We start from the raw sequence: 21642 nt of genomic DNA, 5'->3' as shown, positions 1-21642 counted from the left end.
TTGATCCTCTTTGCGTGTTGTTCAGCATGGAGCAGTTAACATTATATCTCTTTCAGGCTGCTCCACCATTATCATCAGCAATTACTATAAATTCAACGTCCCAAGATCCTGATGAAGGAGCGGCTCTCTGAAAGCTAGTATTTCCAAATAATCCTATTGGAGTATAACCTGGTGTTGTGTGATTTTTAACATTGTCAATATATTCATGGCTGGTCATCCAACTCAATATCTTGTTCCGGCTTTCTGCCCGTATCTTTTGCTCTCCTTGGCTCTAAAAGGTATAGCTAACTCCATTTTGAAAACGTTCAATGTTTTGGCCTGAGCCACTTCTATGGCGGAGGATTCCACAGGCTCACCTTTCTCTGGGTGAAGAAATTTCTCATAATTTCATTCCTAAATTGCGTACCGTTAAACTGTGATCCCTGGCTCTGGATTCTGCAGTCTCTGGGGACGCCATTTATGCATTTACTCCAGAATTTTACGGGTTTCTCTTACATGCCCTCCTCATACATTGGATGGCATGGTGGCTGATTGGTTCACACTGCTGCCTCACAACACCAGGGACCTGGGTTCGATTCCATCTTTGGGGGACACTTTTGCACATTCTTCCTGAGTCTGCAGGTCCCCTCTGGGTCCCCTAGTTTCCTCCCACAGTCCAAAGATGGCTAGGCAGGTGATAAACCTCCTGCCCTCCATTCCTTCTGCTCCAACCCCAACCTCAACATCAAACCCGCAGACCGGGGTAGGGGGGGGTGGCGGGGAAAGTGGTAGATTGGCGCATCAATCTCTACACTGCTGAAGCCAGGTGCCAAATCGCAGATACCTCCTCCTACTGCCCCTTCCACCACGACTTCACCTCCTATCGCCAAAGCATCATCTCCCAGACCATTCGCAACCTCATCACGTCTGGCAATCTCCCATCTAGAGTCTCCAACCTCATTGTCCATGAACGCCACACTGCCCGATTCTACCACCTACCGAAGATTCACAAATCTGACGTTCCCAGTCGACCCATTGCCTCAGCCTGCTCCTGTCCTATTGAAATAACCTCTGTTCGAGTCTGATCTCCAGCATCTGCAGTCCTCACTTTCTCCTAGCTGATGTTCACAGGGACCCATCACAAATCTGTGCTTTTCCAACACCACTCTCAACCTGACTCTAATCTCCAGCATCCGCAGTACCCACTTTGGCCCAGTCTGACACTTCCCAACCCAGTGTGCTTTGGTCCCTTTGTGGACAGGCAGAATTCTGACTGGATACTGCAACCTGAAGGTACTAAGCAAAACACAGAAAAGATTTATCCCATGCAGTAATCTGTAAAAATTCGAGTGGCCAAGAACTGTTTATAGTAAAAATTAACAACATTATTTCTTAAAGTATAACGGAGAATAATGAACTAACCACTATTTACAATTTCTTTCTCAAACCTATCTGTTACCTTCCCTTCTACAATACTAGTCCGATAAAACTCCCAGTCAAGATTTATAAAACCACACTTCTTATCTCAAAACCAGGCAGCTTTCGTTCCTCTATTTGGATCTTCCTGTGTCTTCTTTCCTCCTTGTTGGGAATTTCTGCGTCACAGGTTACTGATCGAAAAGGCACATTTAAGAGCGAGCTATTTTTCAGGCAGTCTGGTTACATGCTTGGCAGTTCTCCTCCCAACTGCTCAATTTTCCCCGGTCTTATACCCCCATAGCATCAGTTTGTATCATTGGCTTTTAAGATTGTCAGTATGTGAAATTCAAACTGGGTTGGAGTTTGATATTTTTTGGGGTATAATTTAAACTGATTGGCTGAATTCAAATTTTTTTTTTCTCCAGGCAACAAGCTAATCGAGTTTAGATATGATTAGACTAGATTCTCTACAGTGTGGAAACAGGCCCTTCGGCCCAACCAGGCCACATCGACCCTCCGAAGAGTAGCCCACCCAGACCCATTTCCCTCTAACTAATGCACCTAACACTATGGGCGATTTAGCATGGCAAAATCACCTGACCTGCACATCTTTGGACTGTGGGAGGAAACCGGAGCACCCGGAGAAAACCCATGCAGATACGGGCAGAATGTGCAAACTCCACACAGACAGTCGCCCAAGGCTGGAATCGAACCTGGGACCCTGGTGCTGTGAGGCAGCAGTGCTGACCACTGAGTCACCATGAGTGTTCAAGCAAGTTGACATTTTGGATTAGTGGTGCTGGAAGAGCACAACAGTTCAAGCAGCATCCAGGTAGCTTTGAAATCGACGTTTCGGGCAAAAGCCCTTCATCAGGAATAAAGACAGTGAGCCTGAAGCATGGAGAGATAAGCTAGAGGAGGGTGGGGGTGGGGAGAAAGTACGCTTCAGGCTCACTGCCTTTATTCCTGATGAAGGGCTTTTGCCCGAAACGTCGATTTCAAAGTTACCTGGATGCTGTCTGAACTGCTGTGCTCTTCCAGCACCACTAATCCAGAATCTGGTTTCCAGCATCTGCAGTCATTGTTTTTACCTCGAAGTTTACATTTTGGCCTTATTGAGAACACTTAGGGCTGTGTCCAGTAGTTCGGTTGCTTTTGACGCTCTTAAAGTACACCCACATCTTCAGAACATAGGAGTGATGACAAATTGCCCCATATTGTTCTGGGGTGGGTGGATTAGGTACATTAGTTAGAGGTAATAGGGTAGGGGAATGGGTCTGCGTGGGTTACTCTTTCGAGGGAGGGTGTGGATATGCTGGGCCGAAGGGCCTGTTTTGATGCTGTAGGGAATCTTTGGAGGACACAGGATTGGCTGGTGGATGGTAAACAGAGTCATTTTCAGCTTGGTGAGCTGGTACTGGTGGAAGGCTGGGTGCAGAAGGGTCACTGTTAAAGCACATGGGATCTGGGTTCGATTCCAGCCTCGAATTGTTTTTGTCTCCAGGCAACAAGCTAACCAAGTTGTTTGAGCAAGTGTTACGTTGTTGGCTTCTTGAGAATACTTGGTGCTGTGTCCGCTAGTTCTGCTACTTTTAACTCTCTTAAGGTACACCCACATCTTCAGAACACAGGAGTGATGATAACCACCCAGGCAGACACGATGGTCAATAACAGCACTTCTTCTTCCTTTGGAGGCTCAGGGGGTTTGGCATGACTGAACAGGACCCTCACCAACGTGCTGGAGACACATCACGGAAAGCACTCTATTTGGATGCATCGCAGCCTGGTGTGGCAACTGCTCTGCCCAGGACTGGAAGAAACTATGGAGGTTTGTGAACACAAGCCAGGCCATCATGCAAGCCAACCTCCCATCTGTGGATCACCTTTTGTCACGGACTGGGCCAGACCCCCTCAAAACCTTTCGAGAAAGTAACTTTTGCTCAGAGAGATAAGTGGGGGGGGGGGGGGGGGGGAGCTGGAGGGGGAAGGTACCTGGGAATGCGATAGGTAAATGGAGGTGGGAGCTGACGGCCATAGGTCGGAGAGGAGGGTGGAGCGGATAGGTGGGAAGGAAGATGGACAGGTCATGAAGATGGTGTCCAGTTGGAAGGTTGGATCTGGGGTTAGGTAGGGGGTAGGGGAAATGAGGAAACCGGTGAAATCCACTTCAATGCCGTGGGGTTGGAGGGTCCCAAGGCGGAAGATGAGGCGATCTTCCTTCAGGTTTCAGGTGGTTAGGGAGCAGCGATGGATGCGTGTCCTTGGCTGAGTGGGAGGGAGAGTTGAAGCTACCTTCCTCCCCAGCTCTACCCCCACCTCCCTCCCATTTATCTCTCTACCCCCTCGGCTCACAAGCCTCATTCCTGATGAAGGGCTTTTGCCCGAAACGCCGATTCTCCTGCTCCTCGGATGCTGCCTGACCTGCTGTGCTTTTCCAGCACCACATTCTCGACTCTGACTCTCCAGCATCTGCAGTCCTCACTTTCTCCGAACCCTGTTGGTTGTTCTAAGCCAGGAGGGATGCAGCTGGTCAAACCCCTTCATTTTAAACAAAACAGAATTTACTTCCTCCATTACCCGATGAAACACAAACAAAACGGAACCGGATAACTTAACCCATCCAAAAACCCAGCAGATTACACTAACTCAACGATGCTGCCCCCGATGCTTGCAACAACGCCCATAAACGTCCCTTGGCTCAACAGGTAAAATCAAACCCAGGGTCTTCCAGGAGAGAATTCCGAGAGAGATTACTAGCATGAACCTGCTTCTTTGGATCAAGCAGCTTTCAACACTGCCCGACAGCTTTCAGTGAATAGCCACACTAAACCAGAGAAAAGCTGACCTGGAAGAACTGGCCACTCCCCTTTCATTGTGCAAGTGTCTGTTTTAATCTTGAACGCCTTTTGCCTGAGTCAGTATCTTTTGGTTCTAATCAAACTGACCCTAAAGCCTTAACAAGTTTTGAGAAGATTTGTAGCTCAGGTTGAGGTTTTGGATGTCAGATTGCTCGCTGAGCTGGAATGTTAATTTCCAGACGGTTCGTCACACTACTAGGTAACATCTTCAGTGGGAGTCTGGGGGAAGCACTACTAAAAATTCCTGCTTTCTATTTCGATCTTTGGATCTCTTTGGGTTGGTGATGTCATTTCCTGTGGTGAAGTCACTTCCTGTTCCTTTTCTCAGGGGGTGGTAGATGGGGTCTAACTCGATGTGTTTGTTGTTAGAGTTCCGGTTGGAATGCCATGCTTCCAGGAATTCTCGTGCATATCTTTGTCTGGCCCTAAAGCCCTTCGAACTTAGACTTTTCGGAGTCCGTGTCTTCGACGACCTCTCTGGAGAAAAAAAGCCAAGGGCAACATAACCTTGTTAAAGGAGCATCATCATCGTAAACTCCACCTTTCTTTGCCACAGAGAGGCAGACAACATCATCAAAGAAGCTCCCCACCCTGCCAATACTCTATTCTAAACTCTTCCGTCAAGGCAGAAGGTACAGAGGCTTAAACACATGTGCCAAGAGGTTCAACAACAGCTTCTTTAATTCCTGAAGAAGGGCTTATGCCCGAAACGTCGATTCTCCTGCTCCTTGGATGCTGCCTGACCTGCTGCACTTTTCCAGCAACACATTTTTCAACAGCTTCTTTCCCACTGTCATTAGACTTCTGAATGGACCTTTCCCATTTGAAGTCAAATGTTGATCATGCTTTTGTGCACTTCCTGTGTAGCCATAACCTTGCATGCCTCACTCTGTCTAAGCACGTTATGATCTGCTCATACTGCACACAAAACATTTTACTCTACTACAGGTGACCCCACTGCACGATACACTCTCTCTCTCTCTCTCTCTCACAGACACACACTCACTTACCCATGCAGACCGTCCCTCACACACAAGCTCTCTCTCATATGCACTTACACCCCCTGCACTCACACCAACAGATGCACCCTCTCACACATACCCCATCTCACCTGCACACACACTTAACCAAGCCTACACACTCAATCAATGATGTGCACTAACACCCACATGCGCACACTCAATCTCTCGCTCCTACATATAAGCTTATAGGGTGAACTTGTTTTTGTAGAATTACATTTTATTTTGCTCCAATCCATGTAAAACTTTGTAAAACTATGCAGAGGTCTTGTCAGTCTATCTCAACATTGGTAAAAACAATGACTGCAGATGCTGGAAACCAGATTCTGGATTAGTGGTGCTGGAAGAGCACAGCAGTTGATTTCGAAGCTATTTGGATGCTGCCTGAACTGCTGTGCTATCTCAACATTGGGACATTCACAGAGATTTCACAGCTGTTGTTTAAAAAGCTGAGTTAACTTAAGAATGTTAAAAATCACACAACACCAGGTTATAGTCCAACAGGTTTAATTGGAAGCACTAGCATTCAGAGTGCTGCTCCTTCATCAGGTGGTTGTGGAGAATAAGATCATGGTCACAGAATTTATAGCCAAAAGAGTTCAGTGTCATGGAGATGTGATACAGTAAACCATTTTAGATAATAATCTCTTATAATGGGATAAGCTGCTTTCTGTTCTTTCATATGTAAACACCAGAACTTCTTTTAAATTACATTCTCAAGATATGATACGGGGGTGCCGGAGTTGGACTGGGGTGGACAAAGTGAAAAATCACACAACACCAGGTTATAGTCCAACAGGTTTCTTTGGAGGCACTAGCTTTTGCAGACAACATGGCACCTATTGTTAAAGTTCACTTGAGAATATAACTTTAAAAACAGGTTCTGGGATTTACATATGAAAGAACTGACACCAACATGGTCATTCGAAAAGATGAGTGACTTAACAAACAAGCAAGGTCTTTTTTCAATATATCATTTCAGTTACATCACACTGTAAACCTTTGCTATTAATTCTGTGATTTACGATCTTATACTCCACAACCACTTGCTGAAGGAGCAGCGCTCCAAAAGTTAGTGGTTTCAAATAAAGTTGTTGAGCTATCACCTGATGTGTTGTGATTTTTAACTTTGTACATCCCAGACCAACACTGGCACCTCCAAAACATTGCAAAAGATGAAAGACTCAAGCTAAAATAGTTTACTAATTTGGCATTGCAATCCTGTTACAATACATTCTGTCTTATGGTCCTATTCCACTATCACTTAACGAAGGAGCGGCGCTCCGAAAGCTAGTGCTTCCAAATAAACCTATTGGACTATAACCTGGCGTTGTGTGATTTTAAACTTTGCACACCCCAGTCCAACACCGGCATCTCCAAATCATGACTCCCTGACACTGGACTCCATTGGCTATAAATTCTGTGAGAATGATCTTAACCTCCACAACCACCTGATGAAGGAGCAGCGCTCCGAAAGCTAGTGCTTCCAAATAAACCTGTTGGACTCTAACCCCGATGTTGTGTGACTTTTTTTTAAACTTCATTTGGAAGCACTAGCTTTCGAGGTGCTGCCCCTTCGTCAGGCGGTGGTGGAACAGGACCAGAGGACACAGCATTTATAGCAAAAGGGTTACAGGGATTATATTAAACAAACTTAGATCAAGTCTTGCATCTTTTAGGATGGGATATGCTGGTTTAGGCTCTTTAATATGGAAATTCGAGGGCTTCCAAAGAAACCTGTTGGACTATAACCTGGTGTTGTGTGATTTTTAAGTTTAAGGTAAAAACAATGACTGCAGATGCTGAAAACCAAATACTGGATTAGTGGTGCTGGAAGAGCACAGCAGTTCAGGCAACATCCAACGAGCAGCGAAATCGACGTTTCGGGCAAAAACCCTTCATCAGGAATAAAGGCAGTGAGCCTAAAGCGTGGAGAGATAAGCTAGAGGAGGGTGGGGGTGGGGAGAGAGTAGCATAGAGTACAATGGGTGAGTGGGGGAGGAGATGAAGGTTATAGGTCAGGGAGGAGAGGGTGGAATGGATAGGTGGAAAAGAAGATAGGCAAGTCGGACAAGTCTGCATAAGTCAAGGAGACAGTGCTGAGCTGAAAGTTTGAAACTAGGATGAGGTGGGGGAAGGGGAAATGAGGAAGCTGTTGAAGTCCACATTGATGCCCTGGGGTTGAAGTGTTCCGAGGCGGAAGATGAGGCGTTCTTCCTCCAGGCGTCTGGTGGTGAGGGAGCAGCGAAGGAGGCCCAGGACCTCCATGTCCTCGGCAGAGTGGGAGGGGGAGTTGAAATGTTGGGCCACGGGGCGGTTTGGTTGATTGGTGCGGGTGTCCCGGAGATGTTCCCTAAAGCGCTCTGCTAGGAGGCGCCCAGTCTCCCCAATGTCGAGGAGACCACATCGGGAGCAACGGATACAATAAATGATATTAGTGGATGTGCAGGTGAAACTTTGATGGATGTGGAAGGCTCCTTTAGGGCCTTGGATAGAGGTGAGGGAGGAGGTGTGGGCACAGGTTTTACAGTTCCTGCGGTGGCAGGGGAAAGTGCCAGAATGGGAGGGTGGGTCGTAGGGGGGGGGGTGTGGACCTGACCAGGTAGTCACGGAGGGAACGGTCTTTGCGGAAGGCGGAAAGGGGTGGGGAGGGAAATATATCCCTGGTGGTGGGGTCTGTTTGGAGGTGGCGGAAATGTCGGCGGATGATTTGGTTGATGCGATGGTTGGTAGGGTGGAAGGTGAGCACCGGGGGGGGGTTCTGTCCTCGTTCCGGTTGGAGGGGTGGGGTCTGAGGGCGGAGCTGCGGGATGTGGACGAGATGCGCTGGAGGGCATCTTTTAACCACGTGGGAAGGGAAATTGCGGTCTCTAAAGAAGGAGGCCATCTGGTGTGTCCTGTGGTGGAACTGGTCCTCCTGGGAGCAGATCCGGCGGGAGGCGGAGGAATTGGGAATACGGGATGGCGTTTTTGCAGGAGGTAGGGTGGGAAGAGGTGTAATCCAGGTGGCTGTGGGAGTCGGTGGGTTGGTAAAAAATGTCAGTGTCAAGTCGGTTGTCATTAATGGAGATGGAGAGGTTCAGGAAGGAGAGGGAGGTGTCCAAGACTGGCTCCTTCAAGTCCCATACTTAGGTATGGGACAACAAGAAATCAAATCAGTCTCCCCTGCTCCACACAAAACAATCCTCTCAGAACAAACTTCTTATTTCTTTTATTTCTCTCTGAAACAGGTCACCCCTGACAGATCAGCGGCCGGGGAATCACTCCCCCGGAGTCATTTGAGGCTCTGCACCCGCGCTCCAGCTCCCGCCTTCTTCCCGCTCGTCAGGGGATCACCATGGGGACCCAAGTGACCGACGGCGGCTCCCGGCCAATAGGGCGAGGGTTAGCCGGGAGGTAGGGGCGGTGACTTGCCGCGCCAACCAATCAGAGTGGGAAAGGGGCGGGGGCTGGAGGACCGAACGTGGGCGGAGGTCCTCCAACCAATCAGCACGAATTAAGGGGCGGGGGCTAGAGGACTGAATGAGGGCGGAGGTCCTCCAACCAATCAGCGTGGGAAAGAGGGCGGGGCTGGAGGACCGAACGCGGGTGGAGGTCCTCCAATCAGTCAGCACGAAGCGAAGGGGCGGGGGGCTGGAGGACCGAACGTGGGCGGAGGTCCTCCAACCAATCAGCGTGGGAAAGAGGGCGGGGCTGGAGGACCGAATGAGGGCGGAGGTCCTCCAACCCAGTCAGGCTGGACGAAGGAGCGGGGCTGGAGGACTGAAGGCGCGTGCTGTTGCTTCGACCAATCAGAGTAAATGAGGGGCGGGACTGGAGGACCGAACTGGGTCGGTGGTCCTCCAAGCAATTACAGTGAATGAAGGGGCGGGGGCTGGAGGACCAAATACCCTGGAAACATCAACCCAAATCAAGACAAGTGTTGGTTTTCTCTCAGTTTCCATCCTGATTTGACAGCAATTTATTTATTTGCAAACTGACTTCACGGGATGTGAACTTGAACTGATTTGCCAGCAGGAAACTCAATGCTCCCTGTGCTGGGACAGTGGAAGGAAGATTGACCACATCAGGGGATGGGGCAACAGGGACAATAAATAAGGGGTTCCAAATTGGGGCAAATGAAAGAGACCAAGGAAACCATGGAACCCCGAAAGAGTGGAAACAGCCCTTTGTCCCAAGTCCGCACCAATCCTCCGAAGATTAACCCTGGAGTGTTGGAGGCTGAGGGGTGACCTTACAGAAGTTTACAAAATTATGAAGGGCATGGATACACTATATAGGCAAAAAACTTTCCCCTGGGGTCGGGGAGTCCAGAACGAGAGGGGCATAGGTTTAGGGTGAGAGGGGAAAGATATAAGCGGGACACAAGGGACAACGTTTTCACACAGAGGATGGTACGGGTATGGAATGAGCTGCCAGAGGAAGTGGTGGAGGCTGGTACAATTGCAACATTTAAGAGGCATTTAGATGGTTTTCTGAATAGGAAGGGTTTGGAGGGATACGGGCCGGGTGCTGGCAGGTGGGACTAGATTGGGTTGGGATATCTGGTCGGCGTGGACGGGGTTGGACCAAAGGGTCTGTTTCCATGCTGTACATCTCTATGACTCTAATCCAGACCTATTCCCCTAACTAATGCGCCTAACCTGAATACTATGGGCAATTTAGCATGGCCACTTCACCTGAACTGCACATCTTTGGACTGTGGGAGGAAACTACACAGACGCAGGGAGAACACGCAAACTCCACACAGTCACCCCATGGGTGGAATTGAACCTGGGTCCCTGGTGCTGTGAGGCAGCAGTGCCAACCACTGAGCCACTGTACCACCTGTGGTACAACTGGCGTTATTGTTGGACTGCTAATCCAGAGCCCCAGGTCATGTCCTGGGGACCCGGGTTCGAGTCCTGCCATGGCAGATGGTGGAATTGGAATTCAATAAAAAATCTGGAATTAAGAGTCCAATGATGACCATGAGTTTAGATCAGAGTGGTGCTGGAAAAGCACAGCAGGTCAGGCAGCATCCGAGGAGCAGGAAAATCGACGTTTCGGGCAAAAGCCCTTCATCAGGAATAGAGGCAGGAAGCCTCTGGGATGGAGAGAGAAATGGGGGGGGGGAGAAGGTAGCATAGAGTACAATGGGTGAATGGGGTTGGGGATGGAGGTGATAGGTCAGAGGGGAGAGTGAGGGAAGGTAGCAGAGAGTACAATCGGTGAATGGGGGTGGGGATGGAGGTGATAGGTCAGAGAGGAGGGTGGAGTGGCTAGGTGGGAAGGGAGATGGGCAGGTAGGACAGGTCATGAGGGCGGTGCTAAGCTGGAAGGTTGGGACTGAGGTGAGCTGGGGGGGGGGGGAAATGAGGAAACTGGTGAAGTCCAAATTGATGCCCTGGGGTTGAAGTGTTCCTAGGCGGAAGATGAGGCTTTCTTCCTCCAGGTGTCAGTGGTGAGGGAGCGGCTGTGGAGGAGGCCCAGGACCTCCATGTCCTCGGCAGAGTGGGAGGGGGAGTTGAAATGTTGGGCCACAGGGCGGTTTGGTTGATTGGTGTGGGTATCCCAGAGATGTTCCCTAAAGTGCTCTGCTAGGAGGCGCCCAGTCTCCCCAATGTAGAGGAGACCACATCGGGAGCAACGGATACAATAAATGATATTGGTGGATGTGCAGGTGAAACTTTGATGGATGTGGAAGGCTCCTTTGGGGCCTTGGATGGTGGGGAGGGAGGAGGTGTGGGCACAGGTTTTGCAATTCTTGCGGTGGCAGGGGAGGGTGCCAGGACGGGAGGGTGGGTTGTTGGGGGGGCAAGTCGATTGTCAGAAAAGCCCAGCTGGTTCACTAATGTCCTTTTAAGGAAGGAAATTGCCATCCTAACCTTGTCTGGGCCTACATGTGACTCCAGACCCACAGCAATGTGGTTGACTCTCAACTGCCTTTTGGGTAATCCGGGATGGGTAATAAATATTGGCCCGGCCAGACACGCCCTCATCCTGTGAACTAATAAAGAAAGAAAAACTGTATTCACACCACTAAGGGCAAGTTCGTCTGCTCTACTTGTGGGAAGGGATTCAGACTGGGGAGCGTCTGTTCCCCTGCTTCCAGTTCATGAACGTATTCACACCGTCATCCAAACTGGTGACTCACCAGCGGGTTCACTCTGAGGAGGAACAATTCTGCTGCACTCAATGTGTAAACAGGTTCAGACATTGATCCAATCTCAAAGACCACCAGCGCATTCACACTGAGGAGAGGCTGTTCAGCTGCTCTGTGTGTATGGGGAAGGGATTAACTCAGTCTTCAGGCCTGGTGAGACACCAGGGGGTTCGCACCGGGGAAAGGCCATTCAGTTGCTCCGTGTGTGTGTGAGGAAAGGATTAACTCAGCTTTTCGGCCGAGTGAGACACCAGTGATTCGGTCTGGGGAAAGCCCAATCAGTTGCTCTGTGTGGGGTAAGCGATTACTCAGCCTTCGGGCCTAGTGAGACACCAGCGAGTTCACACTGGGGAGAGGCCGTTCAGCTGCTCCATGTGTCTGGGGAAGGGATTACTCAGCCTTTGGACCTGGTGAGGTACCAGCAAGTTCATACTGGGGAGAGGCCAGTCAGCTGTTCTGTGCGTGTGTGAGGAAAGGATTAACTCGGCCTTCAGGCCTAGTGAGATACCAGCGGGTTCACACTGAAGAGAGGCTGTTCAGCTGCTCGGTGTGTGTGGGGAAGGGATTACTCGGCCTTCAGGCCTGGTGAGGTACCGGTGGGTTCACACTGGGGAGAGGCTGTTCAGCTGCTCGGTGTGTGTGGGGAAGGGATTACTCAGCCTTCAGGCCTGGTGAGACACCGGTGGGTACACACTGGGGAGAGGCCGTTCAGCTGCTATGTCTTTGTGTGGGGGGGAAGGGATTAACTCAGGCTCCGGGCCTGGTGAGGTACCAGTGGGTTCGCACTGGGGGAAGAGGCCATTCAGCTGCTCCCCCTGCAGAAGGAGATTCAGGCGTTTCTCCACTGTCCTTGCTCGCTGGTGGGGTCACAGAGAGAGACACTTCACCCGCCGCGTGTGTGGAAAGCGATCCACCCAATCCTGCACCTCAATGGTGCCTGAGCAATGTCGTCATGACGACAGGGTCAGTTCTGCTGTGAATCACATCCAGGATCATTTGTGGTTGCTGACACCAACTGCCTGGATCACTGACTGGAGATTTCCGTCCTGAACACCTTCCTGGTTTGCGACTTAGCACTTTCCTATTTGAAATTTATTAAAAAACTGCCGATGCTGGAAAGCAGGGACAAAAACACGGAGGTCCGGCAGCATCTGTGGAAAGAAATCCGAGTTTCGAGTCCAGTGACCAATCCCCTCCTCGGTCCAGAACAGAACTTACCCGTTTGAAAACCTCTTTGTGATCTTTCAGCTTCATTCAAAAACTCTGAATTGAATCTAATTTCCATTAAAAAAAAACGGTGAACATTTGCTTCGATTCCTAAGTTAATCTTTGGTGGAAAATCGACAGTATCTAAAAGGGTCCAGTGATTATAGGAAGGATGTGGAAGCTTTGCGAAGGGTTCAGAGGAGATTTACCAGGATGTTGCCTGGTCTGGAGGGAAGGTCTTTCGAGGAAAGGCTGAGAGACTTGAGGCTGTTTTCGTTAGAGAGAAGGAGGTTGAGAGGTGACTTAATTGAGACATATAAGATAATCAGAGGGTTAGATAGGGTGGACAGGGAGAGCCTTTTTCTTCAGATGGTGATGGCTGGCACAAGGGGACATAGCTTTAAATTGAGGATTGATAGATATAGGGCAGATGTCAGAGGTAGTTTCTTTACTCAGGGAGTCGTAGGGGTGTGGAATGCACTGCCTCCAACAGTAGTTGGCTCGCCAACTTAGAGTCATAGAGTCATAGAGATGTACAGCACGGAAACAGACCCTTTGGTCCAACCCGTCCATGCTGACCAGATATCCCAACCCAATCTAGCCCCACCTGCCAGCACCCAGCCCATATCCCTCCAAACCCTTCCTATTCATATACCCATCCAAATGCCTCTTAAAATGTTGCAATTGTACCAGCCTCCATCACTTCCTCTGGCAGCTCATTCCATACACGTACCACCCTCTGTGTGAAAAAGTTGCCCCTTAGGTCCCTTTTATATCTTTCCCCTCTCACCCTAAACCAATGCCCTCTAGTTCTGGACTCCCCCAACCCAGGGAAAAGACTTTGTCTATTTATCCTATCCATGCCCCTCATGATTTTGTAAACCTCTATAAGGTCACCCCTCAGCCTCTGACGCTCCGGGGAAAACAGCCCCAGCCTGTTCAGCCTCTCCCTGTAGCTCAGATCCTCCCAACCCTGGCAACATCCTTGTAAATCTTTTCTGAACCCTTTCAAGTTTCACAACATCCTTCCTATTCATATCCCCATCCAGATGCCCTTTGAGGCGGCACGGTTGCACAGTGGTTAGCACTACTGCCTCACAGCACCAGAGACCTGGGTTCAATTCCCACCTCAGGCGACTGACTGTGTGGAGTTTGCACGTTCTCCCCGTGTCTGCGTGGGTTTCCTCCGGGTGCTCCGGTTTCCTCCCACAGTCCAAAGATGTGCAGGTTAGGTGAATTGGCCATGCTAAATTGCCCATAGTATTAGGTGAAGGTATAAATGTAGGGGAATGGGTCTGGGTGGGTTGCGCTTTGGCGGGTCGGTGTGGACTTGTTGGGCCGAAGGGCCTGTTTCCACACTAAGTAATCTAAATGTTGTAATTGTACCAGCCTCCACCACTTCCTCTGGCAGCTCACTCCCTACACGTACCACCCTCTGTGTGGAAACGCTGCCCTTGATTGATCATTTCTCATTTTATTAAACATGGTGGTTTTTCACTGGCCAATAAATATGCAAGGCTGAAGATTTGGTTTCAACAATAAAATGGAAGTTTGTTGAGGAATAAATCACACGAAAGTCGAACAAGCAAAGCTGTCTAAATATAACCCGGTTTGAAAGGAAGACGAAATCAACGGTACTCCCCACACAGCTCACAGTTACACACCAGGGAATTGTTCCTTCTGACAGTTTTGTTTAACTGCTTTTCAGCTGTGGGTCTGTGAGCTTAGAAACCTCCCCACTCCCAGCCCCTCCTCCACAAACAGTCTCTTGCAAAACAGATGTTGCCTGATCATTGTCACGTTGCTGTTTCTGGAGACTAATGTCCCAAACATCCTGAGGTTCAGGACGTTCGGGATATAAATTCAGTCAACTGCAGCCCAGTGTCTGCCGTTAACCGCAAAGCGCAGCTGCCTCACAGCAACAGGGTCCCAGGTTCGATTCCTGCCTCGGGGCAACTGTCTGTGTGGAGTTTGCACATTCTCCCCCGTGTCTGCGTGGGTTTCCTCCGGGTGCTCCGGTATCCTCCCACAGTCCAAAGATGTGCAGGTCAGGGTGGATTGGCCATGTTAATTTGCCCATAGTGTTAGGTATAGGGGAATGGGTCTGGGTGGGTTACGTTTCGGACAGTCGCCCTAAGGCTGGAATCAAACCTGGGTCCCTAGCACTGAACATAAAACATTCCAGTGCAGTACAGGCCCTTCGGCCCTCGATGTTGCGCTGACCTGTGAAATCTGAAGCCCATCTATCCTACACTATTCCATTCTCATCCATATGTTTATCTAATGACCATTTAAATGCCCTTAAAGTTGGCGAATCTACTCCTGTTGCAGGCAGGGCATTCCGCACCCCTACTACTCTCTGAGTAAAGAAACTACCTCTGACACCTATCTTATATCTATCACCCCTCAGTTTAAATCTATGTCCCCTGCTACTAGCCATCACCATCTGAGGTAAAAGGCTCTCACTGTCCATCGTATCTAACACTCTGATTATCTTATATGTCTATATTAAGTCACCTCTTAACCTTCCTTTCTCTAATGAAACCAGCCTCTCGTCCCTCAGCCTTTCCTTATAAGATCTTCCTTCCATCCCAGGCAACATCCTATTAAATCTCCTCTGAACCCTTTCCAAAGCTTCCTCATCCTTCTTATAACGCGGTGACCAGAACTGTGCACAATACTCCAAGTGCATCCGCACCAGGGTTTTGTACAGCTGCAACGTGACCTCGTGGCTCCGAAACTCAATCCCTCTCCCAATAAACTCTAACACACCTTCTTAACAACCCTGTCAGCTTGGGTGGCAACCTTCAAGGATCTGTGTGCCTGGACACCGAGATCTCTCTGCTCACCTACACTACCAAGAATCTTACCATTAGCCCCAGTACTCAGCATTCCTGTTACTCCTTCCAAAGTGAATCACCTCACACTTTTCCACGTTAACCTCCATTTGCCACTTCCCAGCCCAGCCCTGCAGCTTACCTATGTCACTCTGTCAGCTGCAACATCCTTTGGCACTATCCACAACTCCACCGACCTTAGGGTCGTCTGCGAATTTACTCGGCGAAAAGTGAGGCCTGCAGATGCTGGCGAATAGAGTTGAGAGTGTGGTGCTGGAAAAGCACAGCTGGTCAGGCAGCGTCCGAGGAGCAGGAGAATCGATGTTTCAGGCAAAAGCCCTTTGTCAGGAATGATTTACTGTAAACTTTACTAACCCATCCTTCTCCACCCTCATCTCGGTCATTTATAAAAACTGACAAACAGCAGTGGCCCCAAAACGGATCCTTGCGGTAACTGAACTCCAGGATGAACATTTCCCATCAACCACCACCCTCTGTCTTCTTTCAGGTAGCCAATTTCTGATCCAAACTGCTAAACTGCCCTCAATCCCGTGCCTCTGTATTTTGCACAGTGGCCTACTGAGGGGATCGTTATCAACAAGTCTTACAGAGATCCAGGTACACCACATCAACCGCTTTACCCTCGTCTACCTGTTTGGTCACCCCCCACTCAATAGGGTTTGTGAGGCACGAACGACTCTTCATAAAAGTCAGCAGTTCTAGTCACTGAGCTACCGTGCCACTGCCCCTCGTCTCTGCCCCTTGCGAATGGCGACAGCAGAGAGGGACGGTGTTCCTTTAAATATGCAGATCCTCTGCCAGACTCTGCACATGCTCCATTGTCCCAAAGAGCACTCCCTATTCTCCGGTGTTGCTGAGGGAATGATGTGGGAAAGAGAGCTCCCAAGCTGCCGGATCGCTGGTAGGAGGTGAATTTCCCAAACCTCCCAGGTAGGGAAGCAAGGAGAGGGAAAATGACTGGGGCCAGTATCCAGAGCAACCTCTTAACTTTCTCCCCCCCCATGACTCCCAACGCCAATTCAGCCCCTGACTCCCACTCCAACTCTCCCAGCTCTCTCCTAACTGCAGCCACCCCCCAGAAGGGGTGGCACGGTGGCACAGTGGTTAGCACTGCTGCCTCACGTCGCCAGAGACCCGGGTTCAATTCCCGCCTCGGGCGACTCTCCCTGTGTCTGCGTGGGTTTCCTCCGGGTGCTCCGGCTTCCTCCCACAGTCCAAAAATGTGCAGGTTAGGTGAATTGGCCATGCTAAATTGCCTCTAGTGTTAGGTTCAGGGGTAAATGTAGGGGTGTGTGTGTGGGTCTGGGTGTGTTTCTCTTCAGAGGGGCGGTGTGGACTTGTTGGGCCAAAGGGCCTGTTTCCGCACTGTAAGTAATCTACTCTAATCAAAACTCCCAGTTCCAACTCTCCCTGCAATGTGGAAGCGAGTCGTTCGGCCCATCACGTCCTCACCTACCTTCCAAAGAGATTCCAGTCACACCCTCACTCCAAGCCCTCCGTTTCACTAGGCTAACGCACCTAACCTACTGTGGGGATATAGGTAAAGTAGTGTTGCTTCTGCAATTATAATTACTTTTATGCAAGGTAAATGAACTCACACCAGTGTGTAATTGTTTCAACTAAGAGCTGAGTCAACAAGAATGCAAACTATGTGGAGGAAATGCATAATTGTTTTTGCATTAGCTAAAATTGTATGCAAGAATGAAACGTGACTGCAAAACAATGGTATATTAAAGACAAATAGATAAGGTGCTGTGAGGATGAAGGTTAAGCCAGATATGCTTGTACAAGCAGTAGTTATAAGCATCTGTTTCCCACTTTTACAGAAACACAGGAACAAACCCCAATTAAAAGGTCATAAGGATCAGTATGGTTGGGGAAAGCACAGATGGAGGGAGTAGATAATGGTAAAGAAAGGTTATACCTAACAATGACCTACAGCGGGATGAGGTCAAACGGCCTCGTGAGGCCAGAAATAAGCATTTTGTCACAGACAAGGCCGGATAAGGCAAGAGATAAACAGGGGTAATGGGGGCCGGTCTTAGGGAAGTGGACGATGTAAACAGGGGAGGAGCAATGGCATAAAAAAAGGAACCAAATTACATAAATATCGTGTATTAGTTGACTTCAGTGTGTGTGTCCCTGCCTTGTAGACAGAGGACATTGCACCCTCTTGCAAGAGTAAAATAAATGACACTACTGATTCAGATCTTGTCTCGGACTGAAATTATTGAAGTGAGTGAGCTTTGTTTCTCACACCTACACATCCCTATAAATTTGGCATGGCCAATCCAGCGAACCTGCCCATATTTGGACTGTGGGAGGAAACTGGAGCACCCGGAGGAAACCCACACAGGCAAGGGGGGGGTGTGGGGGGGAGGTGGAGAATGTGCAAACTCCACACAGACAGTCATCCGAGGTTGGAATCGAACCCGGGTCCCTGGCGCTGGGAGGCAGCGGTGTGAGGCACCGTGCCGCCCGTTCTCCTGAATGTCTGACCTTTGACCCTTGCAAACATCCCAATAACCAGTTCTTCCCTGATGCCAAAAATTTGCAACATTTTGGGACAACTTTGCGAACCTTCCCAAATGAACTAGCACCTTTGTTGACAAGTCTTGATCCGTTTCGGGAATCCTGTTATCATCTTCTATGGCAATTCTGAGTGTGGTAAAAACAATGACTGCAGATGCTGGAAACCAGATTCTGGATTAGTGGTGCTGGAAGAGCACAGCAGTTCAGGCAGCATCCAAGTAGCTTCGAAATCGACGTTTCGGGCAAAAGCCCTTCATCAGGAATAAAGGCAGTGAGCCTGAAGCATGGAGAGATAAGCTAGAGGAGGGTGGTTCCGTAATTACACTGGCACCAATCCCCACCTCTTCCTCCGCTACATTGATGACTGCATTGGCGCCACCTCGTGCTCCCGCGAGGAGGTTGAGCAATTCATCAACTTCACCAACACATTCCACCCTGACCTTAAATTTACCTGGACCATCTCTGACACCTCACTCCCCTTCCTGGACCTCTCCATCTCCATTAATGACGACCGACTTGACACTGACATTTTTTTACAAACCCACCGACTCCCACAGCTACCTGGATTACACCTCTTCCCACCCTACCTCTTGCAAAAATGCCATCCCGTATTCCCAATTCCTCTGCCTCTGCCGTATCTGCTCCCAGGAGGACCAGTTCCACCACAGAACACACCAGATGGCCTCCTTCTTTAGAGACTGCAAATTCCCTTCCCACGTGGTTAAAGATGCCCTCCAACGCATCTCGTCCACATCCCGCACCTCCGCCCTCAGACCCCACCCCTCCAACCGTAACAAGGACAGAACGCCCCTGGTGCTCACCTTCCACCCTACCAACCTTCGCATAAACCAAATCATCCACCGACATTTCCGCCACCTCCAAACAGACCCCACTACCAGGGATATATTTCCCTCCCCACCCCTATCCGCCTTCCGCAAAGACCGTTCCCTCCGTGACTACCTGGTCAGGTCCACGCCCCCAAACAACCCACCCTCCAATCCTGGCACTTTCCCCTGCCACCGCAGGAACTGTAAAACCTGTGCCCACACCTCCTCCCTCACCTCTATCCAAGGCCCTAAAGGAGCCTTCCACATCCATCAAAGTTTCACCTGCACATCCACCAATATCATTTATTGTATCCGTTGCTCCCGATGCGGTCTCCTCTACATTGGGGAGACTGGGCGCCTCCTAGCAGAGCGCTTTAGGGAACATCTCCGAGACACCCGCACCAATCAACCAAACCGCCCCGTGGCCCAACATTTTAACGCCCCCTCCCACTCTGCCGAGGACATGGAGGTCCTGGGCCTCCTTCACCGTCGATCCCTCACCCACCAGACGCCTGGAGGAAGAACGCCTCATCTTCCGCCTCGGAACACTTCAACCCCAGGGCATCAATGTGGACTTCAACAGCTTCCTCATTTCCCCTTCCCCCACCTCACCCTAGTTTCAAACTTCCAGCTCAGTAACTGTCCCCTTGACTTGCCCGGACTTGTCCGACCTGCCTATCTTCTTTTCCACCTATCCACTCCACCCTCTCCTCCTTGACCTATCACCATCATCCCCTCCCCCACTCACCCATTGTACTCTATGCTACTTTCTCCCCACCCCCACCCTCCTCTAGCTTATCTCTCCACGCTTCAGGCTCACTGCCTTTATTCCTGATGAAGGGCTTTTGCCCGAAACGTCGATTTCGAAGCTACTTGGATGCTGCCTGAACTGCTGTTCTCTTCCAGCACCACTAATTCTGACTGTGGGACAACTTCCCTGGAGCAAATTCGTTGTTAAGTCCATTTGAACAACTGCCAGAGATTGCATCTGAACAGGGTGCCCCGGAACAGTGTGTGTTCTGACCATAAGTTGAGTTTTTCTTCAAGCCCCTCACTGTGCCTGTCAATTAAAGACAAGTGCAATTGAAGATTTTGCACACAGTAAACGGACAAAGTCTCTGCGCTCAGTTCCGAGTCTATCAAACGAAACAGAAATCAACATCAATGTTACAAACTCTAACAGCAACATTGCCCAGTTAGGGGAGATTGAGAGCAACGGATCTGTAATTTATAGAATAGAATCCCTACAGTGTGTAAATAGGCCCTTCGGCCCAACAAGTCCACACTGATCCTCCAAAGCGTACCCCCACCCAGACCCATTCCCCTACCTTACTATCCTACATTTACTCCTGACTAATGCACCTAACCTACACATCCCTGAGCACGAGGGGCACAACCAATTCACCCGAACCTCGCACACTTTTGGAAGATCAAAGAATGGGTTTGGGCCGTTTTCCCCGGAGCGTCGGAGGCTGAGGGGGGACTTTATAGAGGTTTACAAAGTCATGAGGGGATTAGATAGGATAAATAGACAAGGTCATTTCCCTGAGGTGGGGTCTTATAGGGTACTCCCGTCACGTTAGCGAGCCGTTCATGAAAGAAATGGCTGAGAACATAAACGCACTCCTGAGGCGATGCTTCTGTCTTTCGATCGTGAGACTGAGCTCCCGGAAACTGACAAATGCTCTGGTAATCGTTGAAGCTGTTCGGGACCTCGTTTACTGCCGGGATTTCTGACTTATATGCTGCTAGGTTCTTCACCAGTTGCACCTGCAGTTTGCAGACTGCAAAGACTAGTTTGTTCGTGAAAATTACAGACTCGTGAAAATGACAGGCTTAAACAAATTCTCCGGTCGAACCCAGCGTTAGATCAGCATGGCCTCCCTTGTTTCAAGTCAAATCGATTATCCGAATAGTCGATTATCCGAACGAAACAGTGCCCACCCAATCTCGGTCGGATAATCGAGGTTCCTTTGGAAAGAAGAAGGGTTTTGGAGGGGGGTATGGGCCAAATGCTGGCAAGTGCGATAAGGTAAGATTGGGATGTCTGGTTGACACAGACAAATTGGACCAAGGGCTCTGTTTCTGTGCTGTATGACTCGATAAGTGTTGGTGAGTGAGTGTAGTATATATTTTGTCGATGATATACTATGCTGCGACCAGCCGTCATTGGTGAAGCAAGTGTATGTTGAAGATGTTGGGCGATCCAAAGGGCTGTTTTGTCTCAGCTGGTAGCAAGCTGCTTTAGTGTTATTGAAGCTGCAATCTTCCACGTTAAGTGAAGAGTTTTGCATAATACATTTGACTCATATCTTGTGGACAGAAGTTTTGGAGCCAAGCGGCTACTTGCTTGCTTGTAGCTACTGTATTTACGTGGTGACTCCTATTCACATTCAAAAGAGGGAGTTTGTCAAAACCTCAGCGCTTTTGGACAGTCGAGAAAATGTAACCTACTCTTGGGAAATAAGGCAGGGCAGGTGATTGAGGTGTCAGTGGGGGAGCACTTTGGGGCCAGCGAGCATAATTCCATTAGATTTAAAATAGCGTTGGAAAAGGATAGGCCAGATTCAAAAGTTGAAGTTTTAAATTGGAGAAAGGCTAATTTTGATGGTATTAGGCAAGAACTTTCAAAACCTGATTGGGGACAGATGTTCGCAGGTAAAGGGACGGCTGGAAAATGGGAAGCCTTCCGAAATGAGATATCGAGAGTCCAGAGAAAATATATTCCTGTCAGGGTGAAAGGAAAGGCTGGTAGGTATAGGGAATGCTGGATGACTAAAGAAATTGAGGGTTTGGGCG

The sequence above is a fragment of the Chiloscyllium punctatum genome, chromosome 36, assembly GCF_047496795.1.
Source record: "Chiloscyllium punctatum isolate Juve2018m chromosome 36, sChiPun1.3, whole genome shotgun sequence".
Taxonomy (NCBI): Eukaryota; Metazoa; Chordata; class Chondrichthyes; order Orectolobiformes; family Hemiscylliidae; genus Chiloscyllium; species Chiloscyllium punctatum.
This window is presented reverse-complemented; position numbering follows the sequence as displayed.